This window comes from Trichechus manatus, unplaced genomic scaffold, assembly GCF_000243295.1.
Source record: "Trichechus manatus latirostris isolate Lorelei unplaced genomic scaffold, TriManLat1.0 scaffold00025, whole genome shotgun sequence".
NCBI classification, from domain to species: Eukaryota; Metazoa; Chordata; class Mammalia; order Sirenia; family Trichechidae; genus Trichechus; species Trichechus manatus.
In genome coordinates, this window is record NW_004443961.1 from 16816724 (window position 1) to 16841279 (window position 24556).

General features: G+C 39.4%; 1 protein-coding gene across 1 annotated transcript in view; it reads left to right on the forward strand.

Annotated features, from left to right (window-relative positions):
• The window catches only part of SH3GL2 (SH3 domain containing GRB2 like 2, endophilin A1), a 191221-nt gene that overhangs the window by 511 nt on the left and 166154 nt on the right, over positions 1 to 24556 (forward strand). The gene's annotated exons all lie outside the window — the stretch shown is intronic.

The window sequence follows — 24556 nt, forward strand, 5'->3', positions numbered from 1 at the left end:
GGCGCGGCGGGAGATTATGTAAAGTCGCCTCTTCTCTGGTGACCTTGCGGCGTCGGTGTGTCCAGCCGTCCCGGGATGTGCAGGCAGGAGCGGTGTCCCACACTTGGGGTGGCTGCGGAGATGCCCGCTATGTGCGCTCCTCCCCGATGGTTCTTGAACCCCTGCTTCCCTGTCGTCCTCCCGCCCAGAGGAATGGGAGGGAAGGAAAGGGGGGGTCCTTCAGGAAAGAGCCTGCATGAACTTCTCGCTGGAGAACTCAGTTGTCCAACTCCTTCGAGGCTAGGGCTTGACCAGCAAGCTATCTGCGTGCCTTTTACAATTTCCCGTGGGTTTTGCTGTCTTAATATAACCGATTGTTGAAGACTGGAAATTATCATGTATTTTAAAGTATTTTTAGTGCGCCTTTAACATGTTGGGTATGCCAACTTTCTCTATGGGGTTAATAGGCTGTGATTGTAATAAAATTCATTTAATCCACGTTCTAATAATTTAAACCTCATTGGGCTAAATTAAATAATTTTACACAGGGAACAATAAGTGAACACTTACAGTGTGACCTATTATGTAATGTGTATGCTTTTTTTTAAAAAAAAAACAAATCATTCTGAAACAGATTCTAATCTAAGGGATCTTTAGCTAAGAACTTTGTTGACTTACCTTTAAATAGGTTAGCCTTAATTAATACTGAGTTTTCCCATAAATTTTCAAATGTAGTGAGGCTTTTCCCAGGCTACCACAGTAGCAAACCTATTACAAACCACATCCACAAAGGGATGAGTTTTGCAGAATCTTACTCAAATTAGGATGACAGATGCATGAAATTTGGTGTGTGTGTGTGTGTGTGTGTGTGTGTGTGTGTGTGTGTGTGTGTGTTTATACGCACTCATGTGCATCATCTCTGTGATCACTGTAGACTTGACTTTGTAGAATCAGTTATATTGGTCAGTTTGGGAACTGGAGAAAACTAAGGCTGTTTTGGTAAAAATGCCCATTCATGTAATTATTTTTGCTTTTCAAATTGAAGCTTACTGTGACCTTTGCCTGCAAGGCTTGTAAATATAAGTGCATTGTTGTAGTTTGGGAGGCCTCTAGCAACTTTATACTTCAGGTTCTTCCAGGTTTAAGGATCCAAATTATGTGCTGCCCATACATCCCCAGGCAGAGCAGAGCATCTTTGATGTCACTAACCTGTCCAGGTACTTGTAACTTCCCCGAAGCAGACCTCAGCACAACATTTATTACCAACACCACGTCCTTTTTTTTGCTTTGTTTCTGAAGATTTCCTCTGCAAAGCTTGGCACTCTAAAAGGCAACTAGGAGTCTTGGCTTTGGAGTGGGAAAGGCCAGGGTTTGAACCCACCACATCTGTCTTTGACCTTGAGTGAGTTATCTGACTTCTGAATCTGTCATTGCTAAAATAAAAATGATACCGATTTTCTACGGTTGATGTGGGGATAAATGAGTTTGTAGTACGCAATAAAAAGTGATCAATAAGTGATAGCTATTAATCTTAATAATTTTACTAGTATAAATACTATCTTATATACAAGTAATAATGAGACACAAGGCAATGATACAAGCTCAAATGTTTAGCTTTGCGAACCTAACACAATATAATCGGACAATTCTTTTCTGCTAAATCTTGAAGTTATATGTAGCTGTAAAGTTCAGAATAAAAAATTGAGTTGTGATACAGAAGAACTTCATAGATGGTTGTAGGGGGTCCGTTTGTGCTAAAATCAGATTACTGTTTATTGCACTGAGTCCAGATGCAGGTTCACTGTGTCATTTTCTTCTTTTTACTGAAAAACCTTTCATTTTAAAGGTGAAGCAACACAGACTTATATCTTTAAGTGGGTGGAGCACAATCTTAGAAAACCCCAGGCAAACGTTACTCTTCCTGTGCACATATGTATATTTTGATGTGTAAAATTGGTGCTACTGTTTGCACGTGACAGATACAGGAGAACTAGTCATACCCTACTTTTGTAGCCATTTTCCCATACATCTCCATGAGCCTGTTCTTACCTACAATGAAGCTTTAGACCTGGAACTATTTCTTCTTGAAAATGGTCTTTTTTTTTCTTCTGATTTTAGAAAATTGTGGACATGCTGGATTACAGACTATACATATATATCCTCTTTAGGCAACCATTTCTCCAGTTTCTGCTGAATTGAGTTTTTTGTTTATGTTAGGGGAGATATTTGTATTACTAGAGCAGCTTGTCTTAAGTGTTTGTACCACTGATTTGAGATCTCTGATTGACACGTCACAACTGTTCTTTTGTTAAAACTGATTGTTTCTACCTTGTTGCTGACAATAATTTTCCGTTATCTGTACTCTTTAGAGGTGAAAAAATGCTTTTTCCAAGTAAACTTTATTAGAGGAGAAGATCCTTTAGGCTTGAGAATATATTAAAAATAGCAAAAATTCAAAATCTTCTCATTTTAATATGCTTTATTGCTTAATTACTCATAAGGAAATAATTTACCATTGCGATTTAGAATGGATAAGATAATCTTTTTACTATAAAGTAGAGCAGATGAGCATATATTACTCTACTTTTAGTGAGTTTTATATTTATACTGAGATTTCATTTTAGCAAGAGTACTGTTGATTATTTCACTTGTTTTAAACCATAAGTATAAATAAAAATAGCTGGTTCCAATTAATATCCTGCTCTTAAAAATTTATACTTTTTTTTTTTAAACTTAACTATCATGCACTTGATGTGGGCCTATCTTGCTTTATACTAAGATGTGAAAATCTGTTATAGAGTAAAATTTATTAGGTTATTATTTGCATAAAAGGATTCACCATAGTATTTCTCTAATTATTGCTCTCGAATTATTGTTTAAAAGGATAGTTCAGTTTCTAAATAATATATAACATTACTGGGTTGAATGAGGTATGCTTTCTTCTTTTTAATGAATTTAGTTAGGATAGATACCTATTATAGACTATGTCTTTTTTAATGACAAAACTCTTGCTTGGAGAGGCTGTGTATTGTGATACAGTCTGGTATGTGATTATTGTCACACTCACATTCTTCAACTAGGAAAATTGAGTTACCTTAGTATTTTATGCCTTTCATGTTTTAACTAATTTGTGCTTCCATCACATTTAAAAATGCTGTATTTTATATAAATGTTTTGCTCAGAAGAATGTTACATAAATAGGTTCATGCAAGTGTTGATTGAGTGAGACTTAAAATTTATTAACGTATTTGATTAAATATATAATTAGTTAATGATTTTATCTGAGTGAGGGTCGAAGTTCCTGAATTCCCTGCTTTAAGCGGTAAAATCTCTGCTGCCTTCAAAATCTCAAGTGTGGCTCAGTGGTTAACACAGGATTCCTATACCTCTTAGGTTCATAGCCTGGGATCCATAATAGACTGCAGGAGATCTTTATATTTTCTAAAATTATACACAAATTCTTTGGAATAGGAGGGTCAACATCATGATAAGAGGAGAAAATATTGAAGTTGTCAAGGATTTAATTTTACTTGGATCCACAATCAATGCCTGTGGAAGCAGCAGTGAAGAAATAAAACAACATATTGTACTGGGCAGATCTACAGCAAAAGACCTCTTTAAAGTGTTCAAAAGCAAAGATGTCACTTTGAGGACTAAGGTGCATCTGACCCAAGCCATGGTATTTTCAATCACCTCATATGCATATGAAAGCTGGACAATGAATAAGAAGTACTGAGGAAGAATTGATGCCTTTGAATTATGGTGTTGGTGAATAACATGGAATATACCATGGATTGTCAGCATAACAAACAAGTCTGTCTGGGAAGAAGTACAGCCAGAGTGCTCCTTAGAAGAAAGGATGGCGAGACTGTGTCTCACGTACTTTGGACATGTTATCAGGAGGGACCAGTCCCTGGAGAAGGACATCATGCTTGGTAAGATAGAGGGTCAGCGCAAAGGAGGAAGACCCTCAATGAGATGGACTGACACAGTCACTGCAATAATGGGCTTAACCATAGCAGCGATTGTGAGGATGGTGCAGGATCGGGCAGTGTTTTGTTCTGTTGTACACAGGATCCCTATGAGTCAGAACCGACTTGATAACACCTAGCAATAACAAGATTATCATCAGATTCTTAAAGGAATTCCTTATACTTGTCCTTCGCCCTCTGAAAATCAAAAAGCATGGCAAAAAATTGATCATGTCAGCAGGAGAGAATGGAGTAGTTCAATAACTTTCCAACCACTCTCTCCAGCCTTTCTGTTCCTGGGCTTTAGAAAGTCTGATGAAAAATGCAGGCTTCTCTGAAACAATTTTAGGAGCAATCAAATATAAAAAACATTCCAGAGGTGTCAAGAATGAATGAGATAATGCTAGTGAGAGTACCATGGTAGTATAATAAGGATAACTTGACCCATGTAAAAAAAAAAAAAAAAAAAAGTTGTTAACGCACTCTAACCCATTAATACATGTGGCAGATGGACCTGGAGGGTGTGTGAAAGAAAGTAGCAGCTGAATATATCTTTAGACTGGGCGTCTTCTTGATCAGAGTTATTGTTGACACAGTTATATTTTTATAAACCTTTCTCTCCTACAGTGATTATTGTTGTTTTAAATTGAGTTTATATGGATTTTAGTTTTAGTATATGTCATGGATTGAATTGTGTCCCCCCAAAATATGTGTTAACTTGGTTAGGCCATGATTCCCAGTATTGTGTGGTTGTCATTCTCCATTTTGTGATTTTCCTGTGTTATAAATTATAATCTCTGCCTGTGGTTTAAGAGGATTAACATGAGATACAACACCCTTGCTCAGCTCGCATCCCTGATCCAATGTAAAGGGAGTTTCCCTGAGGTGTGACCTGCACCAACTTTTATTTTACAAGAGATAAAAGGAAAGGGAAGCAGCAGAGAGTTGGGAACCTCATACCACCAAGAAGTGTTGGGAGCAGAGCACGTCCTTTGGACCTGGGGTTCCTGTGCAGAGAAGCTCCTCGACCAGGGGAAGATGGAGGACAAGGACCTTCCTCCAGAGCCGACAGAGAGAAAAACCCTCCCCCTGGAGCCGACGCCCTGAATCTGAACTTCTAGCCTACTAGACTGTGAGAAAATAAATTTCTCTTTGTTAAAGCCATCCACTTGTGGTATTTCTGTAATACTGCACTAGATAACTAAGACAGTATACTTGGGACATTTTAATGTACCTCCCAAGTTAATTAAAGGTACCCTTGAAAGTGACCAAACTTGATTGGGGGAAATGGTGGCTGTTTTGAGGACAAACGTCACTGTGGGGAGGGGGGTAAATTTGGGAGTCTTAGGTGTTCCTCCCTAAAGTTTGGAGAGCAGATTCCATTCTGCTTAACCTCTTCGGCTACATACAGATTCCCAGGGATCAGGCAACCCTAGACTTTCTTTAGAGTGGGTAGATTGATGACGTAGAGAGAGCAGGGTAAGACCCACGAATAAGTGAATGATTAGAACTGGGCGACATGCTGGAGTCTGAGAACAGTTCTAGGTTTAAATGATGTCTGGTGGTGGTTTCCTAGGGATGAGCAATCCTTCAGAAGTTATAGCCAGAAGGGCAAGATAGTAGTTGAGTGAAAAGTTAAAGGATTTCATTGGCCTCCATTTTTTTCTATTTCCCCTCCTTTTTTTCCTTTTAACCCTTTGTACTCTTCTCAGTTTTGTTGGTTTGTTTAGCTTTTTCTCTATTTCCCTAATCACATTAGGAACTCAAATGCTTAACAGTAATTTACATGGTCTATAATGGATAATAAAGACTAAGAGGAGAGCTATAGCTATGGCCATTAAACTGTTATGATTGTGAGACCCTATCAAGTGTTCTCACAGACTATCTTTAAAATCATACCAAATCATCAGGAGTACTGTCCACTACCTTCCGAGCAGCCTCTTAGCTTTGTAGGCTGGTAGCACAGTGATAACTTCGTTAACCTTGGCTGGAGATACTGTAGAGCGTGTGAAGAGGTTTCCAGCAATATGCCAGGGACTTTTACCGGTGAGAGTCGAGTGCTTGGCTGTTCATCCTACATTTGTTTTTGCACTTGTGGAAGACTGATACCAACGTAGACATAATGAAATGCCGTTATCTAGTATGAGCACAACAGACTACTATGTGATAATCTGGAGTTGTTCATTAAGTTGTTGTTGGGGATACCTGCAGCACACCTGTACTGTGCTGTGGGTGAGCAGCAGGAGTGGCTGTAGCATGGGCCCTGTAGCACATGGGTCATTGCCTGTGATGTGTTAGCCCCCATGCTGTTTACCACTGAGGAACCATAACCTTTGATGGTTGTCTAGGTGCAGCTGGTGGACAGTGCCAGGCATATTTTGAAACGATGAGACTTGGCACCCTGAGATGTCCAGCGAGAAGTTGGTGAGGACTTGAGAATGGAAGCAACTTGGCTGGAGAGTGAATAGTCAGGCACAGTTGTGTGTCTGAGCAATGAAGTAGCTCCAAAGTGAGGTGTCCTGTACCTATTACAGGGTTGGTACAACTTCACCTTTGTCATTTCTTGTGTATAATCATCACTGAGGTGACCTTGATGTGCCTCTTCATGTTAATACTATAGACAGTGACTTGATGGCAATATTTATAATATTCATTATTAAACTGCTTAAGTGGCTACTTCTGGGTTAGAGGGATCTACAAACCCAAACTCTTTGCTATGACGACTGTCTGTCACCTTCATACAGTGAATGAAGGAAATGCTTTCTGGTGATGTTAATCATCATTGGTGTTCATCAACATTCATGATAATTCATCATAATACCGTCATCAACATTTAACTCATGAAAGTTACTATCCTTTTATCTAGAAATCCTTTCTTGTTTCTTATTCTCACCCTTGCAGTTGAGTTGTCTCCTGTACCATTTTTTAACTAATTTAAATAAGGTAACACTGGTTTTTATTAAGCTGTTTGCTATTTGTTGGATTGAATTGTGTCCCCCCAAAATATGTGTCAACTTGGTTAAGCCATGATTCCCAGTATTGTGTGGTTGCCCTCCATTTTGTGATTGTAACTTTGTTAAAGAGGATTAGGGTGGGATTGTCACACCCTTACTAAGGTCACATCCCTGATCCAGTGTAAAGGGGAGTTTCCCTGGGGTGTGGCCTGTACCACCTTTTATCTTACAAGAGATAAAAGGAAAGGGAAATGAGCAGAATGGGGGACCTCATACTGCCAAGAAACAAGAGCCAGGAGAATAGTGCATCCTTTGGACTCGGGGTCCCTGTGCTGAGAAGCTCCTTGACCAGGGGAAGATTTGATAACAAGGACCTTCCTCCAGAGGTGACAGAGAGAGAAAGCCTTCCTCTGGAGCTGATGCTCTGAATTTGGACTTGTAGCCTACTAGACTGCAAGAGAATAAATTTCTCTTTGTTAAGTATTTCTCTTATAGCAGCACTAGATAACTGAGACACTATTCATCTCACCTACTACTCCCTGTGCATCTTTGGGTCTTTCTAAGTTCACAAATCCAAAATCTTGGGATTTTCCACTTTTCTGAGGGGGTTGTTATAGTCACGTTAAGCCAGATCCAGATTTGCCAGGGAGACAGTGATAGTGCTCATCATCCATGTCTTCTGCAAACTTCTTGGCGCAAACATGGAAAACTCCTTTTCCTTGGTTCTAACTTCTGTTTCTCATTTCTTATGAAACTTAAATTGTTCAACAAGTATTTTGTGATCACTAAGACACATTTAATTCATCTTTCAGCTACTTTCTGTGTCTTAAGATGTAAAAATTTAAAGCCTTTTGATCCATTTCCACCATAAACCACTTTATATAAAGGATGTCTCTAAGGCAGAAAGCTTATCATAGATGAATGCTTTATATGAATGCATTTGTTTAAATTTTGATGAATGTTATCAATTCCATTTTCATGAGTCAGTGAGTTATGCTGATATCATATGATATCTACTGACTTGCCCTTTGTAACATCTAAATTGGTGTCCTCTAACACTGGGACTATTGATTGCTGCCATGAGTGATTCAAGTGAACTTAGTCAACTTCTGTAGGCTCTTCCTTCCGTAAGGTTGTGGTGAAGTAATTTGACTGTTCCCCAAATTTGCCATTCAGTTTCACTTTCATGACTTTTGCAGCATTGGTGTTTATCTTTAAATCAACGGTCATGACTTTAATTTAAAAAAGGAATCATTTTATCACTTTCATAGATGGAAAAAACACTCTCACTTACCATAAATAGGGATACAGGAAATTCTCATATAAAACCAAAAGTTAAGTCCTAGATTCTCTTGAATAAATCTGTGAGCTTGAAGCTTATTCTACCTTTGTTAAAAGAGGAGATTAACAAATGTTGGACAAGTGGTAGACATCCCAACAATACACTGAGACTTTGTCTGTCACTAAGTCAGAACGATTGAAAAAAGAATAAAGCGAATGAGATTCTCATTGAGGGATTTGGTGTTATTGAGAATGAGAGTCTGCACCAGCTGTATTATTCAGAACATGCTCTCCCTCCTCCCCCCTAATTTAACTATATAAATGGCTGACCATTTTCTGATCACCAAGAATCTTCTTCCCATAAGAGCTAAGGGATTTGATTATGTATCATATAAGGGAAGGTCATTTATTTAGAGCAGGTCTGAGTCATCTGTTCTGTGCCTAATGTTCAGTAGGGAGGCAGAGGCGTACTTCAAGAGAAGTCCTTGGAATCGTTTAAAAATGGTGAAAGACCACCCACTGTTAGGCTGTGTGGAACATGGTCAGTAGGAGCCCCAGGATTAGAAACCCATTCTGAGAACCCATGAGATCCCACACAAGTCACTCAATTCCTCCCACCCCACGACCTCATTTCCGCAGCTGAGGTAACGTGGTCTTGGGCATGATTTTAGGTTCTGACATTTTATGCTTTTGGTCTTGTTCCTCTCTGATCCATTATCTAAGTGCAGCTATAGTGATCTTTGTAAAGGGCAAATCTTATGTTGCTCCTCTGTTTCAACTTTTCTGTGGCTCCTCATGGCTCCCAGCATAAAGGCCACATAAGTCCTGTTAAGGAGTTTGGAGTGTGATCTGGCCGCTGTTTATCTTCTCGTCTCATCTCTCACAGCTCTTTACACTAAGTAAGTCCTCTGTGTAATAAGTATACTGATTATCTTTTACTTCTTTCCATTATACCATGCAAACTTTCCTGCTTCTGAGCCTTTGCATCATGCTCTTTCTTCCTTGTGAAAATTCCCCTTTCCTCTCTCCCACCTTATACTTGACTAATCACTCCTCTTCTTTAAGGTTTCAGCTTGATATTTTCTCGGGGAGATTTATCCTTCCCTCATTTTGGTGTAGGTTAAATTCCTTCCCATGTTAGATAGAAATTGCCCATTGTACTTAGTGTGGTGCTTGGTTGACTGCTTTACAAGCATCTGTTTCCTTGTTGGTATACCCCAGCATGGGTACAAGGAAAGGGACCGTGTCTGTTCTGTCCTTCATTGTGTCCCCTATGCCGGGCCCATACTGGGCACTCAGCTGATATTTGTTGAATGAATATATCCTTTCTATTTTTTCTGTTTATTTGTATTTGCATATGTTAAAAAGGGATTATTCTCCTGAGGTTCACCCTTCAGCCAAAGATTCGAAAGCCCCATAAAACAAAATAAGGCTAATGGGCCACAATAGCCCAGGGACAAGGACTAGAAGGCAGGAGGGCACAGTAAAGCTGGTAATAGGGAACCCAAGGTCAAGAAGGGAGAGTGTTTACATGTTGTGGGGTTGTTAACCAATGTCATAAAACAGTATGTGTACTGTTTAATGAGAAACTATTTGTTCTGTAAACCTTCATCTAAAGTACAATTTAAAAAAAGGAAAAAAAGAAAAAAGGGGGTTATTCTATGCATACATTTTTAATCTGTTCATTTTTACTTAAAAATATAGCACATATTTTTAAAAGCTAATTTAGAAGTTAAAGCATACCTGCATAAAATTTTAAGTTTTTAAATTTTAAATAAACTTCACTAATAGTAAAAATGGCTAGGCATTGTTTCAATTCATTTACTATCCACAACAACCCTTTGAGATTGTAGCATCATCCCCATTTACAGATGAAGAAGCTGAGGCACAGAAAGATTAAGTAAGTTGACCAAGGATATATAGCTTTAGTGGCAGAGGCAGGATTTGAATCCAGACCTGCTAGTCCCAGAGCTGGTAACTGCTAGTAATTCCCAACCATGAGTCCTATTTCAACCTTTAGTGTCAAACTGAAAAATACCTAAAAGCTCGTCACAATCAGTAAGAAAGGCATGAACACGTTGGTAGAAAAATTAAAAAATAATATGAAAAGGCAGTATATGAAAGAACTACAAGTGGCCAGGATACAAATATAAAAAACGTGGAAATCAAAACAGCAATATATGAGATTTTTTCACTGTTAAGGCCAGCAGTAATTAAAAGGATGATACCATTCTGAGTTAGCAAGGGTGTAAAAATTGGCTTCTCATTTGATGGTGGGCGTGTAAACTGTTGTAACACTTCTGGAGATTAGCAATTTTCTTTCCTAGTAATTCTGTTTTCAGGAATCTATTCACAGAAAAGAAATGGATAAACATGCAAACTTGTGTACAGGGTTGTTCACTTCAGTGTTGGATATTATGGTGAAAAACTGGAAACAACCTAAATGTCAAGCTATAGGAGATGGGAAAATAAATCCTAGTATGTCTGTTTTATAGAATATCTATAGCTATTTTATCCATAGGGCAATATTTATTAGTGCAGGGAAATATTAATGATTATTGTTAACTCTAAAAGAGCAGGTCATAAGAGAGCTATGCAATAAGTTTAATATTGTAAAAATATAGCTATAATAGGAGCTAAAATGCACTGAGCACTTATATGCCAGGCATTGTGCTATATTGTCTCATCTGTATATAACATTTTTACAAAATTAACATTTCAGCAATGATTGTTTCTTGGTAGTGGACTTATGAGTGAGCAGTTTATGTTTCTAAGTTTCTGTCTTTTGTAAGTCCTGTTTGTGCAGTGGTTAAGCGTTTGGCTGCTAACCTTCAGATCAGCGCTTCAAACCCACCAGATGCTCCACAGGAGAAAAGACCTGGCGCTGTGCTCCATAAAGATTACAGCCTAGAAAACCCTATGGGGCCATTCTTCTCTGTTCTATAGGGTCGCTGTGAGTCAGGATTGACCTGACAGCACACGACAGCGTCATGGAATTTTCTTTCCACTCTATCATCTTTACTTCATACTCTCATCTTCACTTCCCCAAATAAAGTTGAAAAGAAGGATTATAAGCATTTTAAGAGCCATTACTAGGATTGGAGCAAATACGGTTTCTAGCCAAATTCTAGAACTAAAATAGATGCGCGTTTGCTCCGTTAGACGTTTGGCTTAAGACTATCGGGACACCTGCCTCGTCTTCCATAGAGCCCTAAATTAAATTGTGCTGCTTGGGTTTCTTCCGAATGCATGGCTGTGTTTCATATTTCTCCATGGAGAAGTATAAAAGCATCGTAAATAAGAATTCTGCTAATGAATTTTGCTGACATGTCTTTTAAATGAACATTTTTCCAGATCCTTAGTCTTATACATAGGAAAGACAGTGTCATGGTTTTGACTCTGTCAGAAACAGAAAGGGAAGGAGAGCAGCTAGGGATATGTATGTATGGAGTAGAAGCATACTGCTGCAAGATGTTCGTGGTAATCTGGTTTGAGCTGTTCAGCCTAACCTTTCAGCCTCTACACCAAGAGCCTCCTGGATGTCTGGCACTTGTTAGCCTTTCTTCAAAATGCCTGTAGGCAATGCCATAGCAGCTAAGAAGAATGAAGTGAGGTGGAGACACCCTTAGAAGATGGAAAACATTCCCAGTGACAACCTTTTAACTTCAATGCAGAATATTCTTAATGTCCCCTAAAAAAAAGAGTTGCTGTCAAGTTATTCTGACTCATGGCAACCCCATGTGTACTGCAGTAGAGCTGTGCTCCATAGGGTTTTCAGTGACTGATTTTTTGGGAAGTGGATTGCCAGGCCTTTCTTCCAAGGTGCCTCTGGGTGGACTCGAACCTCCAACTTTTCAGTTAGCAGCTAAGCGTGTTAACCATTTGCGCCATCCAGGGACTAATGCCCCCTAGTGGGCTTCTATTTTGAGGATAGAAAATGCAAAGTTAGGAAGCCGTAATGGAAGAATACCTCCCTTTCCACCCTATACAAAATAGAACAAAATGGAAACCATTACCGTGAGAGACAGGCTCAGTTATGAGAGGGACAAGCCACTTTCAGCTTCTTCCCTGAGAGGACACGTCTGGCAAGATAAACTGGAGCACTGGGGGCGGCTCCTTGTTGGGCACAAGTGTGTCTTTGTGGATGGTTTGGCTTTCTCGGGGCCCTGGCACGCTTTAATGGCTTCAGTGAAAAGTGCTTCAAGCTCTGAGACAAATAGGCTGTGAAGTCATTTCTGGAGCAAAACTTGCATTTCTAACCTCTGCAGAATCTTTAAATTTCTGGAGTAGATATTAACTTGTAGGTTGAGAAACAGAGTTACTGACTCTGTGTCAAGAAATTTGGTTCCTGCATAATAATCAGATGGAAGCACATATTAAATCAGTGCTTTTATTTTCTGCAAGAACTTAAAGTTCTGGTCCTTTTAACATGTTTTTGTATGTCAACATTTGAAAATATCACTATGTAAGATTGATTTTTGTTTTTAAATTAATGTATATGTAACATAATAGAACTCTGTTACCTATACATTCTGTACTATGTGTTTCTCCCTGGGTTAACAGTTAACACACTAGGCTGTTAACCAGAAGGTTGGAGGTTCTAGTCCCCCTGAAGGTGTCTGAGAAGAAAGTCCTGGTGATCTACTTCTGAAAAATCAGCCATTGAAAACACTATGGAGCACAGTTCTTCTTTGCCATACATGGGTCACCATGAGTCAGAGTCAACTAGATGGCAGCTGGTGGCTCTCTTGGGAAAGGGAGGGCTTTGCCGGCTAGTTCTCTCATAATTGGGCATTACTAGTGGAAAGTGAGGTGCAAGTTTTCTTTAGCAGGTTATTAAAATATGCTTTGACAAACTAAGACTTACTTGGATTTAAAAACTCTCCTTATGCAAGATACATTCTTTTCTGGGTTATTTTGAACATTTTATTATGGTTTGGGTGAAAGTTTACAGAGTAAAGTAGTTTCCCATTCAACAATTTATACACATTTTGTTTCGTGACATTAGTTGCAATCCCCTCAGTGTGACAGAACTTTACCCATGTCCTCCCTGAGTTCCCCATTTCCATTTGCCCATCTTTCCTGTCTGTTCCTGCCTTCTGAACTTTGTTTTTGGGGCAGATGTTGCCCTTTTGGTCTCATATGGTTGATTGTTCTGAGGCACACATTCCTCATGGTTGTTATTGTTTACTTTATAGGCCGATCTGTTGTTTGACTAAAAGGTGATCTCCAGGAGTGGGTTCAGTTCCAGGTTTGAAGGGTGTCTAAAGGCCATAGTCTCGGGGATTCTACCAGTCTCCGTCAGACCAGTAAGTCTGGTCTTTTTTATGAATTTGAATTTTGTTCTACATTTTTATCCCATTCTGTACAGGACTCTCTTGTGATCCCTGTCAGAGCAGTTGGTGATGGTAGCTGGGTGGTAACATCTATTTCTTCTGGGCTCAGGCTGAGGGAGGCTGTGGTTCATGTGGACCACTAGTCCTTTTGATTAATTGTTTCCTTGCGTCTTTGGTTTTCTTCACTATTTTTTGCTCTGGACCGGAAGAGACCAATAGCTGTATCTTACATGGGCACTCACAAGCTTTTGAGATTCTAGTTGCTACTCACCAAAATAGCATGTAGAACATTGTCTTTATGGACTATGTTATGTAGATTGACCTAGATGTCCCCCAAGACTATGGTCCTGAGCCCTGAAGCCCAGGGACTCTGTCCCTCAAGGTGTTTGCTTATGGCTAGGAAGTTTTCATGATTGTGCCCCCTGTGCAAGATAGATTCTTAATTATATCAATACTTCAGTCTCCTCTTGGCTTCCAGGTGAACTGTTGTAATCATAAGGTCTGTCTTGATTTATAGAGCAAACATGGACTAGAAAATAGCATACAGTTCTGTTTCTGTACATTCGATCCCTTCACCTTTTCTGAAGCTATAGTTGTAGAGATGCTTTACTTTTGTCTCATGCTTAGTTAGTCGTGGGTCTGACCCCCTCCTAGCATCTCTGTAGGTGGTTTGAAACCACTTAAGCTGAAGCAGTGGTTCGGAAACCTGGTGGTGTGTCAGACCTAGTTCCCACCGCTGGGGCGTCTGAATTAAGTCTGAGGTAGGAAGCAGACATTACTATTTAAAAAAAAAAAAAAAGGAGTGTTAGGGATAGCTGTCCAAAGAGTATTCTATGAATTGATAGAACATGGGGGAAAATAGATATGGAGGCCCAGTGAGTTTGGGAAATATTAGATTAAGCAAAGTTCAGCAAATGTCTGTACTGTAGGACTTTCCAAAGCATAAACATCATATTATGTTCAGAAATCTTGAAGCAGGGTATGGTATATACAGTTTTTCAAACTTGATTAATACACCCTCTTGCTTGCCTGTCTCCCTCCCTCTCTTCCTTTCCTCTTTCATTGCCCTTTTTCTTTACTTTTTTTTTTAGGATTTGTTATAGATTCCCCATACTTCAAATGAGTAACAGTTCTCCTGCAAAGCTCTTAGACCTTGGCTTTTACAGGAATTTCTTTAAGTGGGGACATACCTATGTTTTGAAAGAAGTGTTAAGGCCATTTGATTAATCCCCGCTGCCAAATGATAGTCCTTTATTCAATATGTCAGATACTTAGATCATCATGATTTGACTCTTTAATAAGTAACTACTCAGATATTTGCTTCTCAGATACTCATCTCAAACAGGAAACTCCCATTAACTTTTCTGTCTTTGTTGCTGAATGTGGTATTAACAACATAACCTTTAACACAGCACGTCTAGGTCCAGGTGCCTAGTTACCAATATGGCACTCCTGGCTAAGGAGAGGGCAGATTGATACTAAAGCTTTTAACAGACGGGAAAATAGAGGCTGAATAACTTGCCACAGTTTTCTGCAGAAGTGAGTCTGACCCAAACTTCATATGCATTCTTCTTTGCCATCAGCAGGCTCTGTGGGCCTACACCACTACCAGCAGGGTCGGCGTGCTCATGGCAGCTGGGTGAGATTGGCAGGGAGGGAAGCAAGGTAAGAGCATGATGGGGATGTAGGATGGGCCGTTCCCACAGTGCTACCAGTGGCAGGGGCTGTAATTGCCTGACACTGTCTAAAAAAGCCATTTGCAAACACACAAACTACTCCCTTCTCACATTAGAAATAATTTAAAGAATATGAGATAGTAGCTTTTTCAGGTTTAAGAAGTAAGCATTGGAAAATTTTTTTTTTAGATAACATTGAGGGAAGGAAGCTTTTGCAATATGTCACTCTTAAGAAAATGTTATAAAGTATATATGATATATATTATAAACATAAATAAAAAATGTTTACAGTGTAACATTTTCTTAAAAGGAGTAAACCACAATACTGTGAGTTAACTATGGCAGCACATGGGCCTTTAGCCACTATGCTTTGTGGTCTTGATTTAATATTGCTGTAATTTAATATATTTAATACAAAGGAGCTGTATTTTTGTGGTTGATAATTAACGTCCATTGGATAACTGATACTACTCAGAACTGGGACTCCTTTGTGAAGAGTGGACTTGTTTCCAGGTTACCTTCTGCTATGGATTGAAATGTGTCCTTCTAAAATATGTCTTGAAGACCTAAGCCCTGTACCTGTGGATGTGATCCTGTTTGGAAATAGAGTTTTCTTTTGTTATGTTAATGAAGTCATACCAGCATAGCTTGGGTCCTAAACCTAATCCGAGTGGTGTTTTATAAAGGGGAGTACAGACACAGAAAGTCACACAGAGGGAGATGCTATGTGATGACGGAGGCAGATGCATTATTTATAAGCACCAAAAGAATTCCAAGGATTGCCAGCAGTCACCGAAACTAGGAGAGAGGCCCATAGAAGGAATCAACATGGCCGAGACTCTGATTTGAACTTTTAGGCTCCAGAACTGTGAGAAAATAAATTTCTGTTTAAAGCCATTCACTTTGTGGTACTTTGTTATGGCAGCTCTAGGGAACTGAGAGAGCTTCCATTATTACTTTACAGGTTGACTGATAAAAATAACTTATTTCTTTATCATTCAGTCTCATCTGTTTTATCCAGTTTACTAGTAATGTAGAATTACCTTTTCTAGTACCAAATCTCTCATCATGAAATATTGACACATACTGTAATGCTTATTTTTGAAATGCTCTGTGGGTGCCTGAGACAGTCCAGCTCTCACCACTTGCACTACCCTCATCTTAGTCCAACCCATGCTCCTCTCCCAGGCGTGCTTCTTCAGCAGTCTCCTGACTCATCTCCCAACAGTCCCTCTGCCTGCTCCAGTCACTTCACATTCTAGCCAGAGTGATTGTTTCAATACCCAAATCTGCCCTTGCCACTTCCATGCTTAAAACCTGTCGATGGCTTCTCCTTGCAGAGACCAAAATCCTAAACAGCAGGTTGCATGTGCCTGCCAGATCTGACCCTGGCCTCTCCACCCTGACTGAGTGCCCGTTTTCCCCTCACGCTGTGCTCTGGTCAGCCATCTGTCTTACAAATAGTAGGCGTTTAATCAATAACGTGCCAGGCTTTGTGCTATGTTTTGGGTATAGAAAGATGAATAAAATAACTCATTCCCCCTTTCATGCAACTGGCAGTGTAGTGTGGGAGACAGACAAATAATCATGCAAATAGATAATTAGAAATTGTCACAAGTACAACAACAACAACAAAATAATAGGGAGTTAGGAGGGACTGACATGAGGTTATTGCTGACATTGTATTGTGGAAGGAGATCACGTTCTCTTCAGCATGTAGAATGGTTAAGGGGTTGTTTATCAGATATGGGTGGAGAAACTCTTACCAGCAGAGATAATTCCAAATGTGTACCTGTGAGCAAGGTGCTATTATTTGCACATAGAGAAGAGCAGATGATGGTTTCACAGATACTTGCACATTTTAATTCAGAGAGGATAGCCTTGAGGATAAAGAACAAATTCTTGTATTTACTGAAGGCAGGGTCTTGGAACATCTCCAACTGGGATAGTTTCTGCTGAATGAATACAACTGTATGATATGTTTTATATCATTATCTTTTATTCCCCAAAAGACCATATTTTTGACTGTTATGGATTGAATTGTGCCTCCCCAAAATATGTGCTGGAATACTAACTCCTTTACCTGTGGATATAATCCCATTTGGTAATAGTTTTTTGTTATGTTAATGAGGACATATCATTGTAGGTGTGTCTTAAGCCAGTCACTTTTGAGATAAAAGAAGAGCAGATTAGGCATAGAAGCAAGGAAGCACAGATGGGGGAAGATGGATGCCAGGCCATTTGAAGATTGCCAAGGAAAAGAGACAAGGACCTTTCCCCAGTCGACAGGGAGAGAAAGCCTTCCCCGAGAGCTGGTACCCTGAATTCAGAATTCTAGCCTCCTAAGATGTGAGACAATTAATTTCTGGTCGTTAAAGTCACTGACTTGTGGTATTTCTGTTATGGAAGCACTAAGACACTGGCTTTCAGAAGCAGGTGGTCATTGAGTGTCTCTCTGAGGGTGTGACTTTAAACTGAGAAGTTGAAGATGAGAAGAAAACAACTCTTTTTATAGACTTGTTGGCTGTGGGGACAGTGTGCCTCAGGGTACCCAAAACAGACAGCTGTGCAGCTCTGTACTCAGGCCAGTGTGGCTGGTCTGAGGGCCCAACCCCCTCCTGCCCACTTCTCTTTTCCTTTAGGCCAGTTTACTCCTACTCATCATTTAGCCCTTGATGCAAATGTTACTTCTTGGGAGCTCCTCTGACCTCCTAGATTGAATTAACCAGTGGCCACCTAGTTGATTCCAACTCATGGCTACCCTATGTGTGTCAGAGTAAAACTGTGCTCCATAAGATGTTTGAATGGCTATGACCTTTCAGAAGTAGATCAACAGGCCTTTTTTCCGAGGCACCTGTAAGTTCCCCTTAATACACTTACCATGGTTTGTGATTGTGCATTAATTTGTATGGCCCTTTGATTACATGCTTATCTCCTGTACTGGTCTCCGAATTCCTGAAGGCAAGGACTATGTCTCTCTTTCTTTACTTTTGGGGATGATGATAACGGTAAGTAACACGTATATAGCGCTTACTGTTTAGCTGAAACCCACAATAACCCTGTGGGGGTAGGTACTGGTACACCCATTTTACTGATGGGGAAACTAAGGTACAGAGAGGTTAAATGCCTTATCCAAAGCAACACAGCCATTAGTTAATGGTGGAACCAGAGTTTGACGCTGGCAGTTCATCCTTTGGATGCTGGAATAGACTTTAAATGTATAATTTAATAATTCATTTATTCAGTCAGTGGAACAGAAAAAAAGTCTGGTAATAAGTACAAGTGTTTGTAATTTGTTATTTGACAAAGGAAGCATTTCAGATCAGTGGAGAAAAGAATGGATAATTCAATAAACGAAATTTGGACAGTTACCCATTTAGAAACTAAAATAAAACTATTCTCTTATCACGCCTTATACTAAAATAAATGTTAAGTGATTGAAAAGTTTAAAGGTAAAGAAATGTAAAATAGTAAGAGGAAGACATAGGTTCTCTTGAGCTGGAGAAGTACTTTCTGAACATGACTGATAAGGTACAGAAATTGTAGAATACCTGTATTATTTTTCCTAGATAAAAATGAAGAACTGGTGAATCACAAAAGCATGCTAAATATGGTTGAAATGACTAGTGTGAATGAAATTTGCAACATACAACTAAAAAATAAAATTGACTAAACCTAACCTTGGCAAGCATGTGGGGTCAATGGGTACTCTTATGTACTGCTGGTTCATCATTTCTAGGAGCCACTTAGGCAGTATGTGTCATAAAACTGGATATTCCCTTTGATTAATGAATTTCTTGGATTTTATCACAAGGAAGATCATTGAGGAAGTCTACAAAGATGTATGCTAAAAATTTATCACTGTTTATTGTAGTGAAACATTGGTACCATCACACGCAATGGAGTTCTGTGCAACCATTAAAAATCATGTAATTTACTGAACATTTTGATCAAAGATTCTATAGAAGAATCCTGATCAAAAGGGGAAAAATGGAGAACAGAATTGCAAATTCTTATGAACTCCAGACTTCCTGGAACCGTGGAGGTTGGATGAACCCTTGAAACTATTGCCCTGAGATACTCTTTAAACCCTAAACCCAAAATATCCTCCGAAGTCTTCTTAAAATGAAATAATAGTTTAGCTTAACTAGTAAAAAATGCCTGACTTGAGCATTATGCTCTTTTGAGAACTATCTGTATGGGATCAAATTGATAACAGCAACTCAAAAGATAGGAACCTTAGGGGGCAGTGAATTTACGTTAATGAGGGAGGAACAACTCAGAAAAGGAGGGTGAGAATCGTTGCACAGTGTCGCTAAATGATACATGTAGAAACTGTTGAATTGGTGTGTTTTGCTATGTATATTCTCAACAATGACAACAAAATAAAAATTTTTTTAAATGATGTAATCTATCTGTAGTCACCTGGCAATCTTTCCGTGATCAACTTGGGGTGGGACAGATTTTAGAAAGGCACGTGTAGTGTAGTATGAACCTGTGTGCAAAATTGTGAGTATGGCCTGTGTCTGTGCGTGTGAATGAATGGTGGCTTGGAACAACCTCTACAATATTAATGGTTATTTCTAAGTGTGGGCTTTTGAACGTTTTCTTAATTTTTTGATGTTGCCTTTAAAAAAATACAAATAGTTAGTATATACCTTCTGATAATACGGAAACTACTATCCAGGAAATGAGAATAAACATCTACGGCTGAGTGTCTTCATTTATTTATCTGTAATCTGAACAGCTATCTTGCTTATGAAAAAAATTAACATTTTGTTATCCTTTTGTAAGTATTTAAATTCTTTTAACACTTGTTTTGCCTCTTATAAATGCTATTCCCACTTTCAGCCTCCTTAGCCATTACATTAGGGTTGTTTGAGATATTCAGGGTACGGAATAGTAGCTCAAAGATAAAGAAGGGAATGGGGTTCAGAAGCATTTTCATTAAAATTGCATGAATACTGGAGTTTATTCTACAGCACAAAGTCTTCCTGGATGAACTAGATCAATGTTTAATAGAAACACAAGATTATAAGCATCACTGGTCTTAATCTCTTTTGTTTTAAATTAAATGTCCTATGTTGTTCTCTAGCCTTGAAAGACGGTAAGACAAAGTGGGGGGGAACCCTTAACTGTCAAAGATAGAAGTATAATGTTGAAGGGAGAATTTCAAACAACCCACCTACATATACACCTCCCTCAGAGATAATATTAATCAGCACAGCTGGTTGAGATTCTGATCTTTTCTCAGTCAGATCTTCAGAGAACAGTTTAATAAAGCATTAATTAGGTAGCAGTCCCACACACACTGCAGACAGGAATAATCTAGCTGCATAATTTTGCCAATGATATATCTGTGGAAGGCTATTTCTAGCCTATTGTACGGTATCTGTTTGTTCTCTAGTTAGTAGGGCCATGCCTTTTTCAGAACTACAAACAGCATTTAATATTCAATGCTATTCTATGAATATGCACCATTATGTTGGAGAATAGACTTTAATGATAGGTTTCATGATAATCCACAATGCGGAGACACATTTGGGATTTTTAAGAGGTTGCCGATTGTCCTAGGTGGAAGGCAGAGCAGAGGGAAGAAAGTGATGCGTAGTTTATGTAGGTGGAAAATGCCACATGCATCTAAGGTTTAGGATGTAGAGATTGTAATGAGTGTTGAAGCTACAGTAGGCATTCAAATCCTGTAAATTTTTTTCTGCAAGTGTTTTTCTTAGCTCTGGGTGGGATAACCATTGCAATTTTTTTTTTCTTTTTGAATGTGTATCACAGTGTACTTGACCATTGTGTGTACGTACCTCTAAAGCTCCTCCTCGGCTCTCTCAGGCAGGCTGCTGTTCCTCCAGCATTACCGAGCGACTGGGCATCCTCAGCCAACGGCCCAGGCCCTGTTGTGGGTGGGTCTGCCCGTCATGCTGATGTTTGCTTCTTTTGGCTGCTGAGACTCTTGTTATATTGAGTGATATCTTATTCTTTGCCCGAACCGATCGGTTAGCAAAAGTCTTATAAGCAAAATAGGTAAATGTGGGAAAAATAAACACAGGGCTTAAAGCTAATGTTCAGAGGATATTTTTAGACTTAGAAGCAGCTTGCTGCTTTCCATGAAATAGTAGAGTGTAATTAATGGCTCACATTTCCCTCTCTGGTGGTTTTTCTTTAAAGGATGAGATGCTAGTTTTAACTGCTGTATGTGTGTGTGTGTGTTTAGTTCTTCAGAATCATGGGAGTGTGTTTATTTTATCTAATGGCTATAGTAATAGTATTTCCCTTTATCCCTTTTAAAGTATCAGTTTTAGTCATTACAGAAGTCAAATCTTCCCAGGCATCTTGGTTTCCTAGGCTGCCGTAACAGAATACCACAAAGTGGTGGCTTTAAAGGACATAAATCTATTGTCTCACAGTTCTGGTGGTGAGGAGTCTGAATTCAGGGCAGTGGCAGGGCCATACTCTCTGTGTGCTCTCGAGAAAGATCCTTCCTTGGCTCTTACAGCTTTTGGTAGCCCTGGGCATCTCTTGGTGTTCCTTGGCTTGTAGATGTATCTTCACATGCATCTTCCCCCCTGTCTGGCTCTGTATCTGTTTTCTCCTTTTATGAGACATCACTCAGAAGCAATTAGGGTGCACCATACTCCAGTATGTCCTCTTTAACTTAACTGATAACATCTTCAAAGAAAGAATCTGTTTCCAATCAAGTCACATTTACAGGTACAGGGGTTAGGACTTCAACATATTTTTTTAGGGGAGACACAATTCCGTCCACATACAATGTGAGCTAGAGAAAAGCTGAATCTATATATTAAAATAAACCACCGGAATAATTATTTTTTTTCTGTTTTTAAGGATAGAAGAGGAAGCCAGTGAGAAGTTAGGTGACACTGATAATTTCCACGTCCTTTGTAGTGCTTGAGTATAGCCAGAAGTAATCTTTTAGGTTATTATAAGTGGGTATAGTTTATTTGGTAACTTGTTGAAGCCTACCTTGAGAACTTGGGTTATGACTGTTGGGGGAGTGTGAGTGGTGGTCAGTCTTTATCGGTCTGCAGCAGATTTGATTTCTGTGACATAGCTGAAAGTCATTCCAAGTCCAGTAGTTATAAAAAAGAAAAGGTCAAATTTGGGATTCATGAATCGTATTTTAGGTCTGGGAATCTTACGGATAATTTCACATATGGGAAGCTGAGGCCTCACCATTTTAATGACATTGCAGAAGGCTGTTTAACTTAACGTAACTTAACTCTTCCTTTGTAGACTCTTCCTTCCCACCTTTTAAAATCCAAATTGGACTCTATATAAGGGTCTAAAAAGTGAAAGGCTCTATTTATTGGATGAGATGATATAAAAGAGGAAACGATGGAAAGGCAACAATCAGACATCCTTGACATTTCTCCTCTAGGTTCAAAGCAGGATGCTCTTGGCATCCCTATACCTTTCCTCAGGATCCAGAGAGCTAGAGACAGACATGATCTTAATGACCGCATGAGGCCATGACTTGAAATGGTACTGCTAGGTCCCCATTTTGTTTTGTTGTTGTTGCTTGCAGTAACCTCTGGATTTGGCCTGAGTGCACTAACTAAATAAGCCTGACTTTCTTCTGCCTTGAGATTTGACTGTCTTCCAGGCTACTTCAACCTGTCCTTTGGAAATGGTCTTCTACCCGACAGGTGCTGTCTCTTCCAAGGATGCTGTATCAGACACAATGCTGTTTTTTCTTTATCTTATTTGCCTTGAAAACCCCACACAACGGAGTGTCATGTTAATCACTGTTAACCTGAGCTGCTTGTTTTTCTTAGAGAATCTGTGTTAGGTCAGAGTTGAAGTTTATACCCTTTTTTGGGGTATGTTGTCATGAAACCTGGGTAGATTATCTCTGATTTGGTACATTTTAGCCAAAACATCTTTGTGTGATTTTGCTTCTCTTTCCAAGTGTTTTGCAGCATATTTGAATGTAGAGATGCAGCTGCTGTACCTTTTTCATCCCTACCTCCAGGAGACTGGCAGCACCAGTGACTCTCACAATGATGGACCCTACCTTCCAGGTGAGACGTGACCCCTAGTATACAGGGGTGGCCTGGTCCCACATAGACTTGTCAATGTAAAATTAACTTAAATATTACTGATTCACAAAAGAAGGACTACAAACAACTGGTAATAAGACAGCTGATGAACAAATTTTCCTCCCATTTTTAGGGAAAATGGGATGGGGGAAAAAGGCAAGAACGCCTGTACCAAAATGAAGAAATTTCTTCTATGTACAAACAACGAGGGACTTCCATTACTGAAACATTCTTTTGTGTATTTTAACTGACTGCGGGGTGGTTAAAAGTAATCCCACAATTATCCCAGAAATTGATGTGATGTCAAGAAAAATCCATCTTAAATCTCCTATAAAGTACATTAAAGTCTCCCCCATTGTACTTTTTTTGGGGGGATTATTTTCTTTTGGTAGTCTGTTTATATTTTATTCTTCAGACATAGGCAAAGAGCAACATTTGGGAGGGGAACTTGGCCCCAGTATATGAGCAATTCTGTGTGTGACTCTGATTCCTGTGATGTGCCATAGGGTCTCCGGGCCTGTGAATAGAAAGGTCAGCTTAATTCAGGCAGGGCAAAGGGTTTTGATTTGTTCATGAGAAAACTCCCGATATGTTATATGATTTTGAACATACTAATTTTTTTTTCCTTTTAGCTCATCTATTGAATCAGTTTGCTTCCATGAAAGCCCAGAGTGAGTCGCTCTGATTTTTGGCTTCTGGTCACATTGGGGTGTGCTGTCATGGTCCTGTACTTAGTGCTGGGGATAATATAGTCAGCAAAACTACTGGTTGGGAGAGACCTTAGACATCTGCTCCAAAAACTGCATCTCAGTAGTGAGGTGATTTACCCACTTCTTTGAGGAACATTGTCCTCCAGACTTCTTGCCTACTCGGTGTTCTGCAGAAGCAGAGAAAGTATTTTAAGAAGTGGGCTGTGGAGTCATGGTGCTTGGGCTTCACTCTGGCTCTGCTACCACTTACCCAAGTTCACACAGATAATTAAGTCTGTTTCCAAATCTTTAAAGTGAAAATAGTGCCAGAGTCTCATGAGGTTGTTATGGAGATTAAATGAGCTAATCTATGAAGCATTTATTGTTGTTGTTAGGTGCCATCGAGTTGGTTCTGACTCATAGCGACCCTGTGTACAACAGAACGAAACACTGCCTGGTCCTGCACCAATCTCACAATCTTTGTTATGCTTGAGCCCATTGTTGCAGCCACTGTGTCAATCCATTTTGTTGAGGGTCTTCCTCTTTTTTGCTGACCCTCTACTTTACCAAGCATGATGTCCTTCTCCAGGGACTGATCCCT